The sequence below is a fragment of the Euwallacea fornicatus genome, chromosome 14 (genome assembly GCF_040115645.1).
Source record: "Euwallacea fornicatus isolate EFF26 chromosome 14, ASM4011564v1, whole genome shotgun sequence".
In the NCBI taxonomy this organism is placed as follows: domain Eukaryota; kingdom Metazoa; phylum Arthropoda; class Insecta; order Coleoptera; family Curculionidae; genus Euwallacea; species Euwallacea fornicatus.
In genome coordinates, this window is record NC_089554.1 from 3525898 (window position 1) to 3548218 (window position 22321).

General features: G+C 35.2%; 1 protein-coding gene across 4 annotated transcripts in view; it reads right to left on the bottom strand.

Annotated features, from left to right (window-relative positions):
- srl (spargel) overlaps positions 1 to 22321 on the bottom strand; it is a 129334-nt gene that overhangs the window by 38973 nt on the left and 68040 nt on the right. The gene's annotated exons all lie outside the window — the stretch shown is intronic.

The window sequence follows — 22321 nt, forward strand, 5'->3', positions numbered from 1 at the left end:
GACCGAACGTCGTTAGTACTTACTGTCGATTTGGCTGTCATATTGTCTTGATTTAATTAAGTCTATAAAGAAAATCGTCAAAAATTTGGAGGATTTAAAAGGAAGGATCCAGGCAAGGATCCAGTAATTAAATAAATATCCTCAATTTATTTTCACTGCTTCGTTGAAGTTGAACGAATACTACTGAAAATGTGTTGAAAATAACTGTGGACACGTTTGGCACTTGTGAAATTTTTGAATTTTTGCAAATGATTTTTATTAATAAAATGTTTATCTTAGTTCCGTGGTATCGAAACGCAATTTGTTTGTGTTAGTTTTAAAGTAATTTATTATGTCCAAGATGAAAGTGATTAATTAATAATTATTAATTACTAATGACGTTCGGTCCGTTGGTTTATTCATTGCAACTGCAGTTTGGAGAAACAATATCATGCCGATTTTTAAGTGCAAATACCGTGAAAACCGCTAAACCAAATGTTAACATATTATATATTTTTGAAATCAAGAAATAAAGTTCCATTCAACTTTTGTAAATATACAAGATATTCCATTATAAATTTATGAACTTGGGTCCTTTTTTAAATTTGCAATATCCGCCCGTTGCATTATGTAGCATTTTCAGGCAATTTATGATAAACCCTGCAACTTTTGTGGTTAAAGTTTTTTTTATAATAAAAGCGGTATGCGCTATTTGAATATGCGGCCCCACAGTGTACATATTTATTTGCCCTTCTATGCTTAGCCCCGCTAAAAATTGTTACAATATGACTCATGATAAAAATACAAGTTTCCATTTAAGACAGTTAGTCGTGTTTCATTGTGAAAAATGTTGCTCCTGTAGTAAAATTACCCACACGCGGAAATTAAGCAAAAGTGCAACATTACTTAGCGATACAAAAACGAAGACAGACCTGATAGTTCTCCGCAAAAAGGCCGTCGAAAGGTATATTGAATGAATGCATGAGACAAACGTCTTATTGGTCGAAAAGGCACACGAGATCTTTAAATTAGTGGTCCATAACTTCAAATGTACTTAGAATAACATAGTGAGAAATCGATGCGCAACATGCTGTAGCGTGCATTCCCATGGCTACCATAGCAGAATACTAAGACAAAAACGTGGCTATTGCAGAAGAATACTAACATTGAACCAAAATTCGTCTCCAGTTATGCATTAAAAGGAAATAATTTTATTGGTCAGATGTAATTTCTTGCGACGAGTGCAAATTTAACATTTTCGACTTTAAAGATTTTGGAGAAACCAAGCGAAGCTTCAAAAAGCGCAAGCTTACGTCCAAGCATAGTGGAGGGTGCGTCACGGCACGGGCTGGTATATCAAGCGCAAGGAGTTCGGCAATTGGCATTCATCCAAGGAAATATGGATGAAATGTGTTATTGAAAATCTTTGATATCAAAACCTTCGATCCGTTTCTAATAATAAGAGCAGTTTAAACGCGTTTAAACTTTATCAGGATAGCGATTTCAAACATAGCCCAAGGAGAGTAAGAGAATAGCTACTATAAAACTGCTCAAAAGTGATCAAAACTCCAATAAAGTCCCCAGATCTTAACTCTAATGAGAACGTGTGGCATTTTCTGAAAGGGCAGATCACGGGACTCGAAATTACCAGTGAAGCAGCTTTGTTGGAGCGGGAGTTATCTAAAATTGACGCGGAATAAAGTTGTTTTTTTCGACCTCAAATCGTTTACTAAGTGTCATTGAATGAAATTACGGACATACAAAGTACTAAAACTTATTTGCATTTTGCTTAAAATTTATAATAATAAAGTATTCCGGAGATTTTTGGGTCCCTGCACGTCTAACCATTTTGTTCGTGATTTAAGGAAGTTTTTTGCCGTTCAATTTTTTCCATTATCAAATGCATGCCTCTGTTTTAGCTAATTTCATACATCATTGCAAAAGTAATCGATATATATTTTGAATTTTTAATTAACATCATGGTTTCTGAACGTTTGGCGAGCGTCTGAATGGTCTTGGTCTTGCCTCTATAAAAAAAAACAAATGAAAAGCCTCCGAAGCCTGAGGAGAACGAGAACTTTTCGTTGACCGAGCCCCATGAAATTCATATCATATAATTCATAACGCCGGTTCAAAGGCCCAAAAACCAAGCTTCCTCCGTGGAGCTCGTTCTACCCGTACAATTTGCATGGTTCTTGCAACAGCCAAAATTTGTTAACGATGCATTTCTAGGCCATAACGTGAAACGTAGGGGAGCAATACGTCATCGTTTTGGGAATAAAACGTTTCTTCAAATCGTGACGTAAAATATCTAGATCAGCATCGACGAAAATTTTGCATCGTTGCTCATGATCATAATCAACAAACACTTTTATTGGAGCAATTATACGTTTCAGGTTTATTTGGGGGGTATTGTAAATAACAACATCCTCTATTGTCAAATAAGGTAGATCCAAACAAAGAATTCGTCACGCAAAGGTACTTATCGGTACCAATTATCTTCGCTCTGATTTCGGCCACGAAGACGCTGTGAAGGAATGGTAGCCATAAACGGTCTCCAGGGTGATGAAAAAACCTTGCAGAAAATAGACTTCAAAGTCGCGGTTATCATAACTGGGACCGGTCGGCTGGTAATGGTGTCATAAAAAAAGGGACTTCTGAGGTATCAATAAACCACTGTTGAATAGCTGGCAATAGAAAAATGTTCTATAAGGTGTTTTGAGATAAGCCTGCCAATTCCTTTCTGGCGGTTTTTGTAACCGAAACAAGAAATACAGTTGAAAATTAATGGTTTTAAGAGTATTTGGATTGTATTTTAAACAAAAGAATAAAATATCTGAAGACATTTATTTGCCTAAAACATACAAACGAGAGACTAGTAACTACTCGAATTTTATGGCAGAAAGCAAACTCGCTCTCAACGCGAATTTCACATTTTTATGCAAATTTGTTGCAAATTAATATTTAGTATGAAGATCTTTGTTTTTCACAACTGCTGCTGATCTTGAAGGCATCGACTTGATCGACTTTTCGCAGTATTCTGGATCAATTTTGCTCCATTTAGCTGAGAGCACACGGTTTCAGTTTCGTTTTATTTGAACCGTTTTGTTGTCGCACGTTTCGGTCAAGATGTTCTCATAAGTTTTCAATGGAATTAATTTCGGGACTCTGAGGTTAAGGATTTACAACATGAGGACAATTATACAATAACCACGACTCAACTTTGTAAGCGGTATGCTTCGGGTCGTGGTCTTGATGAAATTGCCGCCCATCTGTTAATCCTAATTTTTGAACGTTTTCCGGAAATATTTTTTTTGCGAAGTCTAAATGAACGTTCTGATCAACTTTGCCTTCCATAAAATGAAGATTGCCAGGTCCTGCTGCCGAAACCTTCGTCCAAATCATAACCCATCCTCCTTCGTGTTTTACTGTTGGCCATAAATCTTCTAATTCCGACTCTTCATTAGGTTCCCTTCATACACAAACCTCATCATCGGAGCTAAAGACGTTATACTTGTTGTCCCTTAAGGAAGACATTTTTCCAAGAATCGAAATTTTTATATCGATGTTCCCGTGCAAGTTTCCAAAGTTTTCTTCGATTCTGTTTAGTAATAAGTGGTTTGTTTCTGGCCCTTTTGCCAATGAGCTGTGCCCTACGTAGGACATTCCGGATAGATTGTGCCGTCACGATTTTCTTCAAATGTTTTGGAACCCCTTCTGCAAGTTTGGGAGCACTTAGAATTTGATATTTTTTATTTCTCACACAACATATGGTTTTTCAGTTTCAGAAAACGCCGTTTTTGCACTTATTTCTAATTTCATTTCTGGTTTTGAACCATTGGACCACACTTCTGATAGTAGTATCATTTTTTAAGACTATTTTTGATATTTTTCATAAAGATTTTCCACCTTTAAAATATTCATTAATTAATTTTCTCTCATCAATAGACGGTCGCCCACTTTGACGACTCATTTTGATTTATTTTACGATCAAAATTTCTCAAATTGTATTCGACGAATAATATACATAAACTTAAACAAATGATAGCAGCGAGTGAAATTTTGAAAAATTTTCTATTCGAGCAGGTTTGGCTTTTGCGATAAAATTTATTAATTATTCGTTTTTCGTTTGTATGTTTTAGGCAAACGAATGTTTTCTAGTATTTTGTACCTTTTTTGTAAAATACAATCCTTATACTCTTAAAGCCATTGTTTTTTAATTTGGTCGAAATTACTTGATATGCTTTGTCCATTCAAAAAATGTATTTTCGTTTGGCGAGCGAGCTTGGTTTGACCCACTGTATATTCAAATTCCCGTCGTTTACGCGATACAGGATGTTAAAATTATCTCACATTTTGTCCTTTATATGTTTTTTTTTTTAATTCCAAATAGTTTAATGACAATAAATGTTTTCAATTAGTAATGTATTTTTTCGACTGAACGCATTTGAAAAATAAAATATATGTTTTTTGATTTTCTACGTATCAGGAATTAGCAAACTTAACCGATGGTAACTCACGCATAGCTAAACGCATCTATCAGGAAAGATTTCCAACTAGACTTTTAAGTTGTGCAGTTTTTCCAAGGATGATTGAGAGAAACTGGTACCTTAGCCATATTGAAGCCAAAATACTGGTGCCAAAAGAACAATTCGGACTGCAGATGCTGAAGAAGATATCTTCCAAGTAGTAAACGACAATCTTATTAGCAGCAGTTGCAGCTTGCACTTTAAACATCGGCCATTGTTCAGTTTGCAGAATTTTTGGAGGGAAGACATTGCTCTGTTCCATCTATGTCAGTCGCTGCTTCCAAGTGATTATCCTCTTAGGATTTCGTTTTGCCGGTGGTATTTCCAACATATGAGAGATCTACCATTTAGCAATAAATTTTCATTTCGGATGAACTGTATTTACTAGGCATAGCTATTTTCATGTCTGCAATTCTCATGTATGGGAAGAATAAATCCCCCAAGTAATAACTGTAAAAGGTCACCAGCATTGTTTTCCAAGTAAACCTGTGGATTGGAATCGTTGTTGATTACCTCATTGATCCGTTTATTTTATCACCTCGCTTAAACGGCGAAACACAATTAGTAATGTATGTCTTCGGGAGACTTCTTCAACTATTAGAAAAAGTTCCTCTAAACATTAAAGAAATGTTGATCTTTCAACACAATGGATCGCCGGCCTATTGTTAGAGATAAGTAGGGAACTTCTTGGACAAATCTTTTCCGAGAAAGTGGATAAGAAGAGGAGGGCCCATGCATGGCCGCCTCGCTCACTCGACTTAATTAGTTGGGATTTCTTTTTGTTGAGTTTTCTGAAAAATTCAATTTATTCGTGCCTCGTAGAAATTATTGAAAAATCGAGCCAAAAAACCTTTGCCAGTTGTCAAATTATGCAAAATATCCCCAGTATTTTTATACGCTTTCGGGAAAACGTGCGAAAGAAGTGCAACGTTTGCATTGAGGTAAATGGCCGTTAATTGAAACAGTTATTGTAATTATTATTCTTATTCTTATTATTATTATTATTATTATTATTATTATTATTATTATTATTATTATTATTATTATTATTATTATTATTATTATTATTATTATTATTATTATTATTATTATTATTATTATTATTATTATTATTATTATTATTATTATTATTATTATTAATGTTTTTGCGAGAAATTAAGTTCACAATCATAAATGTTTTACCGTTAATCTATTAGGAATACAACAAATATGGGATCATTTTAACTGATTGTATTACAAAAGCAAAAGGCATGCGGACGTACTGCATTTGTATGAACTTTATTTCTTAATTGGGTACCAAGAACCTACAGTGAGCAGTTACCTGATGTATTCTAAAACACCCTGCAAAAGTGCCTCCGATTCTAATGAAGGTCATACGGTAAGCATTATCATCACGTGCGCAAAAAGTGTGGAAAATATTGGGACCCGCAATAAAACGAATTTTGCATTCATTAAAATGCCCTTTTACGGTCGCTTTTTTCTGTTCACTACCTGAGAGTAGTTCGTAAATCTGAGGAAAGCCTATTGATAGTGAAAGTATAATATAATTGTCAAAAGATTCTAAGAAACAAGTATACTTTTAGTAATGATGTTTGTACAGGGTATCTATAAAAGGCCTTTACAGTGGCTTACCACCAATTTTTCGGATCAAAACGAGACGATTTGGTCACATTTGCCCTAATACAAGAGTTGATAATAACAGCGCTAGAGGGCGTCAGAGTTGTAAATTAAAAATCAATATTTGAACATATTTTCCATACTGAACCACATAAAAACATAAAAACATGAAAGTTAGTGTGACAATGTTTCTCAAGACGCGGAATTTATATCCGCAGACTAATTGCACTTATCTGGTAGATGGCGCTACTTACAGTCTACAGCACGTACTTAGTTAAGTCAAACTTTTTTCCCTCCTGGTATAAATGATTTTTGAATGTAGTAGTGTATTTGGTCATCGTTTCCCAGTAAAAAATTAGATACTTTGTTGATGTTGCTAAAAGAACCGTTTACGAGTGCGTTTGACTGAAGACACAACCCGAATATTGTAATAAACCGGTAATAATCTCATGAAGTTTAATCGGACAAAAAAACAGTAACAATTTTAATATCTCAAATTTAGTATGTTGGTATAGCTTTATAGGGGAAAACCACGTACAATTCGGATTAATATCGATCCATGGGCGTAGAACTTGGATTTTTTGGTAATTGCATAGATCAGCTTTTACACAAATGGAGGAAAAGAGGTTTAGGTATAAAGTTTTAGATCAAACACCTTATGTACTACAAAAAAGTACTCTTGATAAGACCGTTTTAACAATTCGCGGAAATAATTAGTAAAATTATTGTTGCTCCCGTCATTCTTCCCCAAAGATTGACAAAAGAAATTGATTTAAAACATAAAAAAATACATCGTCGAATCTGTTAAAGGATATACCCGCACCACTTAGGAGAGACATGTGATTCGTGCACGATGGAGCTTCACCACATTTTCCACTAAATGTTAGAAATCACTTGAATCAGCAGCACCCAAATAAATGCCCATGCAAAAATAATGATGTGTCTGTAAACTGGCCGTCACGTTCTTCGGATTTAAACCCACTGGATTATTTTTTATGAGGAAATTTTTGAGACTATGGTCGATGTAACAACTATAGGTGGCCAAAAACAATTTTGGCACCCTATTCACGATGCATCAAATATTGTTAGAGATAACGAAGAAGTTATGCAAAAGGTACATTTTAATCTTATTCGGCGTATAAATTTTTCTATATGTGCAAATGGTGGATACCTTAAACAGTTCTTATGGCATCTTTATTTGTTTCTAATTATGTCTTCGCGCCTTATTTTTGTAAAACTACTGAGAATCATTAAGAGTCTTATCAAAAGTACCTTTTCTGTGGGAAATAAGTTATTTAATTTAAAATATTATACCTAAACCCCTTTTCTTCCCTTAGAGTAGAAATCTGACATATGCAATTATTAAAAAGCCCAAGTTCTACGGTCATGGATTGATGTTGATCATAATTTTGCCATGTGTTTTTTCTCTATAAAGCTATAACAACGTCCCAATTTTTAGATTCATATTAAAATTGTTATTGTTCTCTTTCCCTATTACATTTCGTTAGTTTATTACCGGTTTGTAAGGAAAATATTCGTGTTGTGCCGTCCCTGAAATGCATTTTCTCGTTAATGGTTCCTCCTAGCGACGTCAACAAGACATATCTTTTTTTACTTGGAAATAATGACCAAATACACTACTGCATCTAAAAGCCATTTATACCAGGGAGCAAAAAAGTTTGATTCAATTAAATACGCGTACTATGGGCTATAAAGGGCGCTATCTACCAGGTAAGTGCAATTTGTCAGCAGATATGAATTCCTCGTTTTGAAGAAGTCCTTTGCAGTAACTTTCACGTTTTTCTCTTGTATGATATGGAAAAAATGCTCAAATATTGATTTTTAACTTTTAACTTTGACGCCCTCTAGTGCTGTTATTATCAACTTTTAGATTAGAGTAAATGTTTCTAAATCGTCTCGTTTTGATCTGAAACATCTGTGGTAGAGAGCGCGTCGTTAAGATCTTTTACAAACACCCCATACAGGGTGTTTCAGACCATGGGATCAAACTTCTAGGGATTTTGGAGTGCAACAATAGATGACATCTGAGAATGTCCGCAAATACCCTCCTAAGGCGCTACGGCCTTACGATGCTTTAAGACAGTTATGTGTAAAAGTGTTTTTATCGAATTTTAGTACGTTTCATTTTAATTAATTTGCACAAAATAGTACTATAGTGATTATTCAAAATGTCGTTTGTGAATTTCATTGCATCTGTTTAAAGGACGTACATGGTTTTTGGGGATTTGGCTGAAAATGTTTCATAATTGTTTTGAATGATTCCCAATGTCACAGTAATTCGTCTAATCAAGTCCTGTTCAATTTACACTCGCGTTTCGTAAACCAAAGACTTTACATGTGCTCACAGAAAGAAATTTAAAGGTGATATATCGGGTGACCGAGGAGGCTACAGAACTGGACCACTTCTGTCGATTCAGTGTTGTCCGAATTAACGATCTAAATACTGACTGGTTTGAACAGAAAAGTACACAGACACACCATCATGTTGCAGTCATATTTTGATGTTCAACATTTAATAAGACGTTTTAAAGAAATTCCGGCTGGGAAATGAATAAAATAACTCGATAAAACGCATTTTTTCGCGTAACTATCTTAAAGCATCTTAGTTCTGTAGCATGTTAAAGAAACCTTTGAGGACATGGGCGTTTATACTCAGATGTCTTCTGTTGTTGCACTGAACAATTCTTAGAAGTTTGATCCCATAGTTCTGAAACACCCTGTATAATGAGATTAATTCACAATAAATTCACATAAAATTCAGGTACCACGTCCAAATCCAAACTAAGACTCATTTGTGATTAACACATTCGTCTATTCTTCCAAGCCAGGGTTTCCAAAACTTTTTAGAAATAGAGTCGCACTTGAATATATGAAATTATGGTTCTGCCGGCTATAAAGTTTCACAAATAGTATTTAATGTGATTGATATGTTGGTTTTATAGATCTTTCGAATACATATTTTATTCATATTTGGTGCCGACTTAGAAGCACCGATCAGTTTTGAACGGGTTTTTGATGTTAAATATTTTATCTGGAAAAATTTAGTTTACAGACGTAAGTTGCTCCAAAAATAAAAATTATTTTCCTAACAATATTTCTAATATTGCTATAATTATTTTTTGGCAACAAAGAATAAAATTGAATTTAAATTTTCAAACAATGAATTTAAACTCTTGTTAGATTGCAAATCCATTCATCCTCATTGTATATTCGCATCAACTTTATCCGGATCTACTTGAAATGGATGTTAAAACGAAATGAATTTTTTTTTTCATATTTACGAAAATTTTTAAATCGTATATGGAGCTCGTTTTCCAACATTACATTTTTTGGCTGTAATTTTGAGCTGAATATGTAAATTTCTTCAGCATAATTTTCTACAAATTTTCGCAAGACTGAAAATGTGAAAAATTTGGTTTGTTCCAATTCTTACTTGAAGGGACATAATTTTATTGGAATTGATTTAATATGAAGAAAAGAGTTCATGTACATGTTTTCTTTTTCCTTATAAGTTACCTTATGAGTAGAGTTAAGGTGCTCAATTATGTCAAAAAATACTAGACCCCACAACTATATAAGATCTGAAGGTCTTGGAATTGGTCTTAATTTTTTCCATCATGATAAATACATCAATTTTGATTTTCAACTCGAAGCGTGTTAGCACATTTCTAAGGCTTAATTATCACAATTTAGTGGGGCACAATAAATCGGCATTTTCAATATGTCCTAGAAATGAACTATTTATGATTACATCCAGTTTTCTTAAATAAAATTTACTGTAGAAACGATGATAGACATCACTTGCATTAAATAAAGAATTTTTTCACATAAACCCTGTTAAATAAGACATTTCGATACGCTTTCCTATTGCATTAGCAGGTAACCGAAGAGAGTCCGGTAATGAATAGCGTTATCGTTAGCGTCGTGTGAATGTGATTCGGCCTCGCAGTAACTCCCTATAGGCGCGCCAGCGGCGTGCGCGCGCGCGTTCGCCGTTATGAGTAAAATTTGTGTGTCCTGGTATGTGCCGTTGGAGCGCGGCATAGAAAACGCGATTGGGGATTTGGGAGTGAAATATAAGGGATGTGACTAAGGGTTGTTGAAGAGGGATGTTAAAAAAAATGTATGTCTTAATTGTGTTCAGAGGTTCTGCTACATACGAGATATTCACGGGCTAAAAGCAAACACCATGATTTTCTAATTATGCCATGTTCGCATCCCCGGAACGAGTGAGAGATATTTATTTTATTAAGTTGGATGACACTTGGTTAGTAATTGGTGATATTCCAATTAGCTATGACAATTTTTACATATTTACAAGAAAAAAAGAAGAAATAAAACATCTTAGCAATTATTAATCTATGTGTATTTATTTTACCGCAGTAAGGGAGGATCTAATTTCATCCAACATCCATCATCACGTGCAATCTACGTTTGTACAAGAGCTGAGAAATGCGGTCCTTTCCTCCTCTAAATATCGCAGCCATAATTGAAAAATTACTGTATTGGTGTAGCCATTAGTATCTTGGACATACATATATACTTATGTAGGAGATACTCTACTATGTAAGTGATGTTAATGGCTAAACCAACACGACGAGAATTCGGGGTAATTATGACCTTGTTATTTAGAGGGAAAAAAACCAAATGGGAGTTTTTTATTAATTTAGGTTGTTCAACAAACGTCTAGCATTAGGTAAATTAAAAAATAATTTACTTAGTTTGAACCTTTATTCTAAAATGGCCCCATGGGAGGATATCATGAATGTTCTTCGACAAACACCTCTTATCGTCAAATACGTTGTAAGTTAATTTAGTTTTGTTTAGAGGTATAAATATTATGTTTTATTGAACGGATAACGTGTTGATTAATAATTATATTTTTGCCGAATTTTAACACCTTTAGTTTTTCATACATTTTCCTTTTTCTAATTTATACGTATACATTTTACATCGTAGATCTACAAAATGGGTTATTATATCTTCAGCGGTTTCCTCTTTCATAAGCCCTATAACTGTGTTGTTTGCTCTTGGAATATTATAAATATTATTTTCAGGATAATTGCTGGTATCAAATTTGAGTGTTAAAAGTTATGGTGTAAGACAGAATATTAAATTTGATGGTAATATTCACTATTTGAACTTCGGCAAAAATGTAATTATCAGTCAGCACGTTATTCCTTCAATGAAACATAATATTCATAGCTGTACACAAACCAAATCAGCTCTCAATGTATGTGACGATAAGAGATGTTTTTCGGAGAACATTCATGATATCCTCCCATAGGGCCATTTTAGAATAAAGTTTAGACTAAGTAAATTCTTTTTAATGTATATAGTGATAAGCGTTCCCTAAATAATTTAAGTTAATAAAGGGGTCCTATTTGGTCCTTTTCCCCTCTAAATAGTAAGACCATAATTACCCCGAATACTCATTTTATTTATTTAGCCGACAACATTACGTAGTATCTCCGACATATGTCCAAGGTATCAATGGCTTCACCAACACAATAAATTTGCAATTATAGCTGCGATATTTAGAGAAGAAAAGAACCACATTTTCTAACTATTGTACAGACATAGATTGCATGTGATAACGGATGTTGGTTGAGATTAGACCCTTCATAAATACGGTAAAATAAATATACATAGATTCATAATTGCTAACGAGTTCTATTTATCCCTTTACTCCTTAAATGTCTAAAAATCATCAAAGCTAATTGCAATAGCAGAACATCCGAACGCACTCGAGAAAACATTTTTTTTTTAAATACCCCTTAAACAACCATTAGTCATAATATATCTCACTTCCCAAGCCCCAAACATATACCCTGTATACAATAAATCGTTCCAACGGCACATACCAGCGCGCACAAATGTTACTAATAACACACAGCGCGCGCCACTGGCGAACCGATAAGAGACTTCTGCGCGACCGAACGATAACACTATTAATCGCGGAACTCTCCTTGTTTAACTATTTGCATTAATATTTAATATAGTTAATAAATGTGCATCTTTTTTGTCCATTCGGCCACGGGTTGGATTGACCCGTAGCTAGACTTGGTCTGTGAACCGTAGTGTGGTAACTCCTGCTCTAGATCCTAATGGTGATGATCTTCCTCAAGCCAAATGTAGAGTGTGATTTGCATGATTCAGTGCAGAGGCTCACATTGAGTGTAGGCCATATTCATGTAATTGGTTTCTAGCAGTTTGTTTCGAAATCAACACTCTGTGTACCTCGTATAGGTTTCTAATTAGACCTCTAGATGGAATTGTTCTTGTAGGTCTAGCCTCAACGACTAGAAAATGATCTTAAGCTGTTGCCAGTGTGTCTTTCTGCCACACCTCCAGTTCTCTGGTGCTGTGTCCACAATCAACCAATAATTGACTGAGATCGAGTTTTTCTTATCACAAATGTATCAAATATTAAAATTTATCAAAAATTTCCTTGTTCTCTAGATTATTTTGAGTAGTGTATGTGAAAATGCGGTTCTTCCGTTCATCAGATCAACAAGCACGCATTATATTATGCTTAAGTCAGTTTGTTTTTCAGCATAAAAATATTGTGATACTTATTTTTGATATTTTGATTTGACACCTTATTACTATCCATCGTTTCTTCTCTAGATACTCTGAATGCTCATTGACGACAATTAAATTACTACGAATTAAAGCAGCAACGTTGCAAAGGCTCAAAGTAAGTTTATCAAAAGAATATGTAGCAATTCAACTAGACGATATTTCTAAAAGACGTTATTAACATTTCAAAAGCCCAATTCAGACTTGTAATTTTAGTGAAACACTCTTCAAGAAATTTATTTCTCAATAATAAGAATTTTCCATTAAAATCCAATATAACTTCCATTAATACGCGTAGACGTCATCCGAACCCGTAGGATTCTGTATTTCCGCTTTATTAATGCTCGAAAATATGTCGTTTTTATGAAAATACCGGCGCTCTTTATGACGACTTTCGGTAAACCTGAGTTTAAATCGTAAATTAGGACTTGTTAGGTGATTTTTTAAACTAATGACGGAATGTAAGTTTAAGTAATAATAATAAAACGTATATTTTGTTGGACGTCGGCGCCAATTTTTGAATATAATTACATATGTATGTACAGGGTGTTCGAATAAGGAAGGACGTCGGCAATTTCTGAGAAACTACTTATTGCACAGTGTCCAGAAAGAAAAATTACTAAATCGGCCATGAGAAATCGCTGGGGAAATATTTTTAAACTCTTAACTATACCGCTAGGGGGAGTTCTTACACGATTTGTCAATAAAATGCGATTTTTAGTGAAATTTATCCGGAAAACGTATATTATTATATAAAATAGAGATTATTAGAATGCAGGCGTTGTTACCAACAGATCTTGCTATGCGATTAACAATGATTAATGTTTCCATGAAATTATGTGCAAAGAAATATTTAATCGTCGATATCTCGAAAACCATTGCCCTGAGAGTTTTCGACCAGGTATAATTTTTTGGTTTAGAATTGATTGGGGAACAAAACTTAATTAGAAGCCAAAATACAGGGTCCTACAAACGTTAGGGTAAATTTAACACGAGAACATTACTGCAGATGGCGCCCCCTACATATGGCGGTAAAACCGATATTATATTTGAAATTATCGTCTCGGAAAACTTTTGAATACAGAATTTCATCGAAATATCGCCACAATGTCCGAAAATATTTATGCAAAATCGAAAAAAAAAAAAACTGTGTCACCCTGTGTCATGAAAACGAAGCAAGACAGGACATACGTTTATTAGGACTTTTTTTTTAATATGGCTGAGAATTATCCCTGGAACTTAATGCCATCATTTAGTAGGCATTCTGTATTTTATATAAAAATATACGTTTTCTGGATAAATGTCACTAAAAATCGCATTTTATAGATTAGTCATGTAAAAAGGCCTCCTAAATATATAATTATGAATTTGAAAATATTTCTCAGCGATGTCTCATGACCGATTTAGTTATAATATCTTTTTTTTGCAAGACTCCCAATAAGTGGTTTCTCTCGTCTCTCTCATTTGAACACACTGTATGTGTTCTCTCCCGAAATATTTTAGCGTTAGCACTAGAAACCAGAATTATTTACCTTCCTGGGATAATATTTTATGATGTGTTTGTCCCAGATTCGGTTTCAAAAGGTATTTGGTCTAACAAATTTAATTAACCAGTCGTCCAAACGCGGTGACGCACAAACAAATTTCAACTTTTGTCCTCCCATGGCGAATAATTAGTTTAAGGAACTTTATTTGAAAGAGAAATTGCATTTTAACACGCTGCGGGTTTTTGATTAAATAGCGTACTAACCCCAGAACAAAAAACCATTTGGAAACGGACCAGATACAAATCCAGAACTTGGTGACTTGAAAGAGTTCGAAAAGTTTCCTCATCCAGATAAGCAAAACACTTTTCCAACGGACTCGACCTGATTTATTTGCCGGTGTGCGATTTATTTTTCTTGTTGATTCCTTGCAGGGTCATTGAGTAAAGATTTCCCACAGGAATCTTGTTTCAGACATCGGGGTAATTGGTTGTAAATATACTTGTCTGAGAATTGATTGACGTAGATACATGATCCCAGGATACATAATAATACTTAATACGTGCCTGAATAATATCTATATTCTCAATTTTCTCTCTGCAGGATTCATTGAGTTTCATCTCATTTATCTTCAGTCAACTTATTTTACAGTTGGACAGCATGAAAAGAAACTAAGAAGAAGATCAATATGCTTATTTGATCGACAATGAGTCTTTGAAGTTTGCGGATAAAAAGCCCTTTCCGAGGTCGAGACTGCACGAAATTGACGTAATTCCTGTAAAACAACAGTTTTAGAGGGACTCTTCCGTCTTTTCATTGAAAGGATACTTTTCTTGTAACTTGCAATTTTAACCCCCATCTTTCTGAAAAACCAATAAAAACGTCTTGTTTCGTGTTAACAATTCCGCTTAGGGATCATAGGCTTTCACATGATGACCCCTAGATGCCGTCTTTGCCGAGTTTGGGTAACTAACCCCGGAGGAGGGGAAAGAGGTAACAGCTGCGGAAGGCAGAAAGATGATGGTCCTTTGATAAAACCATGGAATGCCTGGACGCAGGCTTATCGACAAAACGACCCATTGCATAATTGGAAACCAATTGTTGGACAAATAGGACGACGAAAGGCTATAGAAAGTCTGGACGAAATGGCGAAGGGATGGTTCACTGAAGAACGGCCATACACGAATGCGTACCGAAACGCAAAGCGAAGCATTTCAGAAGAACACGCAAACATGCAGAAACAATTTCTATTGCAGAAGAAAAAAAATTCTGTCGAATGTATATGTACAAGGTGTCCTGTATTCGAGTTTCAATATGATGATCTCAGAAACTGGAGAAAATATAGAGTCGGTTAAATGGAGGAAAAGTTGCGTCTTTATGAAAGGAGTACTTTGCCTTTTTAATTAAAAAAAATCCCGATTACTTCCAGAGATATCCGGAAAAAACTGAAATATCTTATTTCCTCTTATTTTTCCTGCTGTAAATTATAAAGAAGCATGAAAGTGAAAAATACTTTCTTAAGGCCCTTTGCTCACGTTACAATATGAAAATAATTTTTCGAAGATAGGACTTTTCGATTTTTCAATACCATCATCAAGTTTTCTTTTTTAATTAGGGGCCTGAGGGTTTTTTTATGAATTCAGTTAGTCGTTGATAATTGAAAAAATAATCATGGCTCACACTTGCCCGTTTACGGTTGTTCATACACTCTGAGAACATTTTCGAATTAATTTGGTAAGACTAATAATACTACTGACTATATATTAAAATGACAAGATGGAATAATTTACAAGAAAAAACCTTTTTTTAATTTTAATATATATACTAACAAATAACAAAAATAAATACGAATGTTAACTTAAGTTTTTTGAATAATGATGCTCAGTTAAAATATTTAAAAATGAATCTATCTGTTTCAATGCATTTCGCAGTATGCTTCTGCTATCTTAAAATCAACATTTGAATGATTCAGACTGGAACTGAATGAATTTTCTTGACTAAATTTTGCCTTAAAATGTTGATATTGTATGAAATGTTTCACTGTAGCTTATTTTAAAGATAGCCCCAGAGAAACTAATCTAATGGATTCAGGTCTGGACTGTGGACAAGCTAATGAACCGCACTATGGTTACTCATCCAGTTATTTGGAAATATTCGGTTTAGCAATTCGGTTACTTCTCGAGCATTATGAGGTCTCGCATCGTCTGATGCTAATGGATCATTTTCCGGAAATCCTAAAACGTCGTTGTTTATTAAGTCCATGTAGTTCTAGTAAGTTAAATTTTCATCAATAAAACGTGGACCAATAATTTTATCCTCTAGAATGGAAGATTTTTCAATATAGAGAATTAGGCCGTATCTCTTACCAAGCGCAACGCGCCTATGCCTGTCATGTGATTAACATCTGACATCTATTGAGATATTCATTTTGACATAGGGATTTTCAATTTCTATCATGAAAGTGAGTCGAGTACGTAGGGTGCACTAGTACAGAATGTGAAAATCTTGGTATTGTTTCTTGTGACAACGAATATTTTTGATCTAAACGTCGCAAATCGGCAAGTGTAACACTGTAAAAAATTACAATTGTGGTGATTTTTTGGAAGTAATTAACTCCTCTTCATACTTTTCGGTACAAATTTATTATGTACTAAGTGAGCTTACGAATTCAGAAACGCCGACACAGCGTCTGCATTGCGTGATTAGAAAAAAGGAAAAAAGCCAGTATATCTTCTGCCACCCTGAAATACTAAATTTCTTAGTGACAGCCATGGGCACACCCTGGCTGGAGTGCCATTAACCGTGTCTAAACTGCTCGCAGCTTTAAACCGTGGGGAAAACCTTTTTTTTGCAGATGCCGCCAATCGGCACTAGTACTGTAAATTTTGAGCCGACGCAGCATATTGCTGGGGATTCCCACGCCGACAAAGCATGGTGCTGATAATCCTAATGCCGTCCAAGAGTATTGCAGGCTATTCTAATGTACACGATAAGGCCGGCCATGGGCGTACCACGAGGGCACATCGTATCCTTAACCCTTTTGTAACATATATTAAAAACGACCTATCTGTAGATTACATTAAACACAAAACAGACGCATGGTTGATTTTCAATTATCAATGATTAGTCGAGTTCAGAAATACGCACGGTCAGGCTCGTATTTGAAAAAGAAATTGGTGATGGTATTGAAAAACCGAAACGTCGTTTTTCCGAATACGTATTTTTATGTAGTAACGCGGCAAAAAGTGCCCTTAGAAAGTATCCTTCATTCTCAGGTTTCTATGTAATTTAAGCCAAAAAAAAAGATAATAGCAATTTTCGTTTTTTCTTTGGATATGTCCGGAAGTAATCCGAATTTTAAAAAAATATAAAAAGTAAAGTATTCCCTCATAAAGAGTCCACGTTGTCTGCATTTAACCAACGCTGCATCTCCTACGGTATTAGAGATATTAATGTTGAGAGGAATAATAGGCACCCTGTACATCAGGACTGGAAACAACCCGATGCGGATCCAGAAGGGCATAATTAATTGCTTACAAAAAAAAGAAAGTCGTTATCCCGCAATTTGAAAGGAGTGGAGAGGCTCGAAGCCATCACGAATGCCCTCCTGGTTACATAAAGGTCGAAAAGAAGTACAACAGGACCGAAATGACCCGGAGATAGTAGGTGTAGTAAAGAAGAGCAGATAAGGAGGACGCGGAATAAACTAGCAGAAGACGAGTCGAGTAGATGGTACCTACTCACTGTTCTCTTCGACCCTGAATATATGTCCGTCGGGTCGGGGGGCAGTTCTGGAATTGAAAAACGTAGAGAAAGAGTCTCGGGGATTCCCGAAGCACCCGGCCGCCATAACATCAGGCCGGGTGCCTTTTGGAGATTTTCCACGCGACGGACAAGTTCCATCCTTCGGAAAGAGGCAATAAAAAGGCCTCGTAGATGGTAACACTTCCGCCTTCCTGTAATCTAAGATTAAACAATTCTTTAGCGTGAACTGCAATTGAAACAAAATTAAGAATCTAAAAACAAAACTCCTTAGGGCTATTCCTCACCGAAACAGGGGGTATCTATTACACTGGGATGAAAAAGAGTGCTTTTAAAGCGAACTTCTTTCATCTCGCTTGACGCCTTATCAACCATTTCGAAAGTTTAAATAGGTACGAAATTTTTAGAACAACGGGGCTGATTTATGGCTACTTTATTATTAATTAAACTTCGCTATTGCGCTTGATGCAATTTGTTTTCACTCTGACGTTTATTACCTATTCATTATGGTGCCTTCTTTCCTGTGGTAGCAGCAGAAGCAATAATTCTGATTATAACCTTCTTTTTAATGTGTTAAGGAAAATACAACAGTAATTTTGAACATCAAAAGAAGGCAAAACAATTAAGGCGAAATGTTCCGGGATTTTAAAAGCAAAAAGCCGTTGGTCAATATATCAGTGTCGAAAAACGGCTATGGAATATTGCCATTAAATTTGTAAATTTGGAGTCATTTGCAGGTGTGCGCTGTATACAGCGCTTGTAAAAAGTACTGAAACACGTTTATAACTCTTGCAAGCCCGACGTTTTTCCAGATAGGCTTAGACACGTATAATTTTATTTTAAAAATTGCATCAAGTTCATTATTTTCCATGTTCAAACTCTCCATCCCCCATCCACCTATTCTTGTAAACTACACTGACTTTCAAAAAAACCGCAACACCAAGAAGAACGCATTGCACGTATTTGAAATTTTGGTATGATTTTAAACTTGTAAAGAGAAAAAAATGATAAAATTTTCAAGTTCCCATTTTAATGCAATATGAAGTTTTTCTTTACTTTTTTATCTGTGACGATCGTTCTTTTTGCAAATTTTTTTACAGGCGGATAGCGATAAAGGTATTATTATTAGTACCATATTGAATGTGTGGTAGTGCAAAATGCCTTGTGTACGCCAAAATGCAGGTAACTCCCTTTGAAAGAGGAAGAATTGTTGGTATGCATGAGGCAGGTTTACCTTTCCGCGAAATTGCACGTAGATTGGATCGAAACTCATCAACAGTGCTAAGAGCTTGGAGAGATTGGTCTAACGAAGTCAGTAAATCGTCATCGTGGTAGTGACCGTCCAAGAATGACGAACCGACGCGAAGACCGGCGACTTCGTCGTTCAGCCACAGGCGCCCCGTTTGAAACAATTCCGTCTCTTGGTGCTAACTGGGTAGCCACCCTAAATCGAAGGGTGTCCCTTAGCACGATGTATCACAGAATTCGAAGTTTTAGACTAAATTCATATCGTCCTATGACTTCCATTATCACGAAACCACAGGGTGGCCCGACTGGAGTGGTGTCGTCTGAGAGTACGATGGGTGGATGAGTGGAGAAGAATCATGTTCAGTGATGAGAACCGAATTTGTTTATGGCGATCTGATGGACGGTTACGTGTAAGAAGGCGCAGAGGAGAGCGATTAAATTTGGACTTTTTGGAAAGGCGTCATTCTGGTTTAACAACAGGTGTCATGGTCTGGGGTGCCATCCAGTATGATAGACGTCTCCTCTTGTTTTTATTTATGATAGATTAAATGTTCAGAGGTACATTAATAGTGCCTTCGACCCGGTTCTTGTACCATACATGCACGACCATCCTGGAAGCACATTTCAACAGGATGATGCGCGACCACATGTAGCCAACGATACTTTGAGGTATTTGGAAGCTGAAAATTTGGATACTTTGCCTTGGCCAGCTCGGTCTCCAGATTTGTCCCCAATAGAGCATGTATGGGATATAATGGGTCGGAGACTTCAACGTTTAGCTCGTCCTCCAGAGACCATAGATGAACTCCGCGAGCAGGTGCCTGGGATACAATACCATAGGAAGATATTGACAATTTAATTTTAAGCATGCCACGTCGCTTACAGGAATGTATTAATTTAAGGGGAGATACCACCCATTATTAAATTATTATTAAATTTTTTCACTTATTCACAATTATTTTCTTTTGATATTTTGATCGTTTTTATCTATTACCCGGCCCAACGTAATGCAGGAATTTCAAACGTGTACGATGTGTTCTTCTTGGTGTTGCGGTTTTATTGAAAGTCAGTGTATTTATTACTAATTTAAAAAGCACCCATCGTAGTATTTTAAATGAAAAATCATTTAGTCGGGGATACAACGGTATAATCAGAATTAAAATTAGATCCACCAGTTTTCGTAAAAAATAAAATTATTAGGTATAAAATAGAATAGCTCACTACTACATTAAACAAAATTGAAATTCTTACAATAAATGCTCAAATTGGGCTTCAGTAAAAATTTGTCAATGACTCAGTAGTTCTTTGAATTCTTTTATGCAATTATGTTTCTAAACCTTATAAGTTACTCTACGAAAAAAATAAAAATGGAGGGGCATCTGGAAATCGTAGCGGCCATTTATACCGCATCTTCGCCACCGATTCGTCCCCTATGAAAAATCTCATCAAGATATTTTTTCACGGCCATAGCATAATATGGTGCCGCACCATCTTATTGGAACCAAACATTATGGGTTACTTGTTCCTCATTTTCACCAAGAAACATTGCGCCGATTAATGGAACTATTTCGTTTCGCAATAGGTGTAAGTATGGTGAGTTGTTTAAGCTCCTCTTTACGAAAAGTGTACCGGTGATCTGGTGACTGATTATACCCATTTTTACATTGAGCTTTTGCGAATGGTGAATACGCAAAGTCTGCGTCCAATGAGGATGATTTGTACACCTATAGCGACAATTACGCAAATGAATACATCCATTTAAACAAAACGTTACTTCATCCCCAAATAGAATTCTTCAAAAGGAGCTATTATTCTAAATGCCTTTTTCTTGCATCAATTTACAAAATTTCATTCTACGATTAAAATCTTCAGACGTCAACTCGTGAGTAAGGGAAATTTTTTATGGATGATATGTTCTTCGTTTTACCAGATTGGTTATTGATTTTCCAGATATATCAAATTCATCTGCATGTTTGCTGGTAGACTATATGGGGTTTTCATCGATAGATAAGAGAATGTCTGGTGGTTTATTATCACCAGTTGCTGTTCGAGATCTTCCACATTAGGAACAGCTTTCACACTTCCAGTTTGTGGGTCTTTTTAAAAAAATTCTTTGACAAACTAAACTTCTATCAATAGGTCAGTCTGGATACGTTTTATTAAATATGAGATACACCTCTTTGTAAGTTTTCCGACCTTCATACCTCAAAAGGATTAAAATCTCAATTCTTTACTTCTCAGATAGACGATACATTTTTTCGACACTCTAACTGTGCTAGATGTCGAACAACTGAATTCAAATACTGTGAGTTCTGTTAAACCAAAATATTTTGCATCTAAAAAATTGTTTATACTGAAGACGATTTGGAATTTCTATGTTTTGCCGTCATTTTTTCACTCTCTTTCGAAGTGAAATAAGAATGGTTTGTCTATGTAGGCAGCAAAGGCTAAAACTTTTTGTCTATTGAGGATATGGACTGTGTGCAATTTTTTTAAAGAAACTGTATATGTAATTTCAGTTCTGAGCATACCGTTATATCCCTTATTGAATTACCTTTCACTTGATATACTACAAGGGCCACTTTTCCATTTCAAAATAAAAAGTTAGTAGGGGTAGCAGGATAAGGGTGAAAACTTTGAACTTCGAAAATAATGCATTACGCCCCTTTTGCAAATAAAATTATATGTATTAAAATTTTTTTTTAAGATCCTGAACTTATGAAAGTTACAAACGTTTTGCAATACTGTTTGCAAGTCCAGTATGTGTTGGTGCACTAGTACAAGGTTGGAGAAAGAGTAATGCGATTTTGTTCAAATTCATATAGGCAGAATAAAAAAAACAATATAGAATCTGCTTTTCATTGAAAGAAATATAAACATTCTGCATGAGGATACGCCTGGATGTTTTTCATTTCTTTGGACGGCTTATTAAAGCAAGTTAAGTAAGTTTAGAATTCCAGGGACCCGGATTTACATAGTTACCCTATTTATGTACGCTCTATAAATTCAATTGTGTACGGGGCTCTCCGAGATAGCAGGACATTGAGGGATATAAGGGATAAATATTCTAATGATGAGCTTGTATATGTTGTAAAAATT